This window comes from Nicotiana sylvestris, chromosome 9 (genome assembly GCF_000393655.2).
Source record: "Nicotiana sylvestris chromosome 9, ASM39365v2, whole genome shotgun sequence".
In the NCBI taxonomy this organism is placed as follows: Eukaryota; Viridiplantae; Streptophyta; class Magnoliopsida; order Solanales; family Solanaceae; genus Nicotiana; species Nicotiana sylvestris.
Window position 1 is genome coordinate 133,191,919 of NC_091065.1, and position 3,879 is coordinate 133,195,797.

Consider the following 3,879-nt stretch of genomic DNA (forward strand, 5'->3'; position numbering starts at 1 on the left):
TTGAGTTGTCATCGCTTTCCCTACTTGAACGCATCCATACTTCATCTGTACCTCGACTATATTGTTGCTTAATTACTTGGTTATTTCTCGTTGCCATTCGTGTTCCCCTTAACTTCACTGTTGATAGTAATTTGAATTCTTTCTGTTGTTGGCCTTACATTGATATTTTTTCCTTGTTAGCTTTATGCCATATCCCGCACAGGTTTACATGTTCAGTAGGTGTTTTGACCTGGCCTCGTCACTACTCTTCTAAGGTTAGGCTTGATACTTACTGGGTACCACTGTGGTGTACTCGTGCTATTCTTCTGTATATTTTTTGTGCAGAACCAGGTACGTCGGATCGAGTTGGTTTTGAGACTTATGCTTGTGCGGCTGGAGATTTCAAGGTACACCTGCTGGACGTTTGCAGGCTCTGAAGTCACTTTCTGTTGTATTTTTTTTCCATTGTTTTCCATTATTCCGGAACAATATTCATTTTACATAGTTACTCTTAGAAATGGTTATGACTTGTACTACCGGTTTTGGGGTTATGTAACTATTGTTGGTTCAACGATGTTGTTACTAATATTATTTCAAGTATTGCAGTTAATTGAGTTAAAATTCCACTAATAAGCAGTAAATGTTAGGCTTACCTAATCTTAGAGACTAAGTACCATCACGACATCCTTCGGAAAAAAATTGGGATCGTGACAAAATTTTACAATTATAAATAATAGGACAGTAGTAGCTAAATAGTAGAATGAAACAAAAATATATATAAATATAAGCAATAAAAATCTTATTGATGAATGTTTATATGTTTTTATGCCTGGCGAATAGTAAGAAATAACTTACCTTAAGGCTATGTACAAAATATAGACTCGAAGTCAAGTATAAATCATTGTTGTGAAATAATACGCTTTAGATTTACCGTAAACAACATGTTATGTGAGGTAACGACCATACGTCAGGCGCGCGACATTTACCTAAAAGAAATTTAAGTTTTATAATTATATACACATAATTTTTGTTTTATCATTTTATTTGAGATAATTTAAATTTTGAAAGGATATAAATAATACTAACAAAACTAAGCACTTGAATTTTTGTTATTTTCATCATACCAATTAAAAAATTGTTACATTTATCTAATATAGAGATTTTAGCAATTTTATTGATGCCAAAAATATTTTTGTTATTTAAAAAAAAAATTAATTTTCTCACTAGTTTGGTTTTGTTGCTTAAAATTTCGTTCTTGTTTGCTCCAAAAGCAGTTGCGATAATTTCTCCCTCCCGTTTCAAAAAATTTCCCAAATCTTTCCCTCTTTTAATTTCACTATGCCTCAAGGTTTTCTCTTTTCAACAATTCGGCTAAACTGCCTTCTTCCCAGTGAATTCCTTTCGCTTCAATTACTTCAGGTGCGTTCTTTCTTCATCTGTTTCAATTTTGATCTAGTTTAATTACATTTAAGTATTATTCTTCTTCTCAATTTATTGCTCCTAGGCTGACTTTTGAGATCAGGGATTACGTATTTTCCGTAGCCCCAATGTTTCAGTTTAATGGTTTTTTATTCAATTATTTTCAGGCTTGAAGGATGACACGAGTTTTTTCTGAAGGTAAGTATCCTTTTGGGCAAATCAACTTTAGAATGCCGCTACTCGTATTAAGGTGGTTTTTTCCTTTTCTCTTAACTCAATTTATTTTCTTTATCTCAATAGCCATGGAATTTGTGATTTTCAGTTGTAGTTTAGTTATTGCGTGAACCAGTAATAAAACCCTAATGGATAATCTGCCTTGGAATAGTCCTTCTTGAAGAATATGATTGAGTAAATCTTGTTAAATATATATGCTTCAAAATATATGAATACTTTAAACAAACGGTACCTTTGCTATTAATCTTGTTAAAAAGCTTGAAAAGACCCATATATTAATCATTGTGCGAGAGCACATCGGAATTATTCAGACATGTATTTGCTAATGTTATCTCTAACATCTCCATTGGGAAATCTCACGAAACTACATGGACTTTATTATCTCTTTTACTTGCTAAGGTCTTATAGTGAACTTTAATCTTGGGAATTTTTGGGTAGATTAATTATTAGTATACCACTGATGCTTCATTTATTTTGAAAAAAGACAGGGAACTATAATTTTCTATATGGTTACTAGAGATAGAGAGCGAAGAACACGAGCCTTACATTGAAGCATCTCAAGCACAAAAGGTGTATTATGTAGATGATGTGTTGTGCATCCATAGCCAAAAGATTTAATTTATATGATATGTGAGAAGAGATATGGAAGAAGAAATATACTAGAATGAGACATATCAAGAGAAAGAACTTGAACACTTTTTGGCCATGTGACGAGTATGTACAACTAGTTACCTATACCATCTAATTGATGATGTAGTAAAGGGAAATGTTGTTACTAACTTTATTAAATGTGTGCCCTATCTGAAGGTAACAATAATTAAGTAGTTCTTATTTTTTTTTTTTTTGGTTTATTGGTATGGTTAGAATGGTATTCATATTTGGTTTAAAAGTATGTTTAGAAATGGTATTCATATATGATTCAACCCTTTTTATTTAATTCACCTCTTTTTAAATTTATGGTGTTCATGTGTTTCTTTTAAGAGGACCTCTTACTATGAAGTAGTTCAAGGGACAAAAGCTTTGTTGAAGCCAACTTGATTGGATGTTAATTTATGCAGATTTGGTTTAAAGAATTGCTGTGCTTGCATGATGACACCGAGGGGTAAGTTATGTTTCTTAACTCATCTCCTAAATTTTCAATTCTTTTACTTATTTTCCTAAATTATATCAAGTAACCAAATTTGTTTCATATTTGTAGTTGTTAGTTCCTCTAGAAATGAGATATTGAGGTAAGCTAGTACTACATATTTTTAATTTTTTCCAGAAATGTTTTGCACTTTTTGTTACTTTTGTTTGAAGTTAGCTCCAAAAGATTTTGACTTTGGTGTGACTTGGTTTAGTTTGATAAATTAATTATTGATTTATTTCACAGTTTCAACATAGTGATATGTAGAGTGTGTCTGCTTCACTCATGGGTATAAGAGTATCATGAGGTAACAACAATAAAGATCACCAAGCAAATACATGGCACTTTTGTATATTTATTTATTGTTGACATACTCTAGATTGTAAAATGTTTAAGCTATCATATACCGTATGTGTTGTTTAACTTTAGTTTAATATGAACTTGAATTTGTGATGTTTGTTTGTTTGGATACTTTTAATGGAATTAGATTTATGGTGTATTTATTGAATTCTAGAACTAAAATTTCCATAGAAAAAAAATATTCTGGCAGTTATAAGCTGCCAGTTTTTTTTTTTTTTTAAAGATTGAGATAAAAATTGTAGGGGTTTATAACTACCCCGTAATATTTTTTTAAAACATTGAGATCATATTTGGAAGGTTACAAACCGTCACTGATAGCCTCTAAAAACCCCACAAATTATAAATTGATTTTGTGGCGGTTGTCGTGGAGGTTCTTATAAACTCTCACAGAAATGTTTGTGGCGAAGGTAACTGTGACATTTTCTAAAACCGCCACAATTTATTTTGTGGAGGTCAAAAACTATCACAAATCTTTAAATTAACCCCCGCAAAATGAGCTCTTTCTTGTAGTGATTTTTTATTTCTTTTTAGCTTAAATTCTATGTATCGATGATTTAACCATATTTATACAATTAAGTTATTTATAAGATAATAACAAGTAAATCTCTATAATAAGTACTAATACGTGACCTGATAAAACTAGTCGCAAGCCTACTATAACAGGTTAAACATACTAAAAAAATCAATACTCTATCAGTGTATATATATAACTTACTTTTTTTTCTCTTTTTTTCTTTTAGTTATTTCACTTTCTCATCCTT

General features: G+C 30.9%; 1 long non-coding RNA gene across 4 annotated transcripts; it reads left to right on the forward strand.

Annotated features, from left to right (window-relative positions):
* Nucleotides 1-1,201: 1,201 nt before the first annotated feature.
* On the forward strand, nt 1,202-3,211 carry LOC104249358 (uncharacterized). Of its 4 annotated transcripts, XR_716733.2 has the most exons (5): nt 1,203-1,398; nt 1,566-1,596; nt 2,691-2,734; nt 2,831-2,861; nt 3,005-3,211. It is a non-coding gene; the product is annotated as an uncharacterized lncRNA (long non-coding RNA). The 4 variants fall into 4 exon arrangements; XR_011402457.1 differs by having other exon boundaries at nt 2,831-3,211; XR_011402458.1 differs by having other exon boundaries at nt 1,202-1,398; nt 1,566-1,648; nt 2,691-3,211.
* The last annotated feature ends 668 nt before the right edge of the window (nt 3,212-3,879 follow it).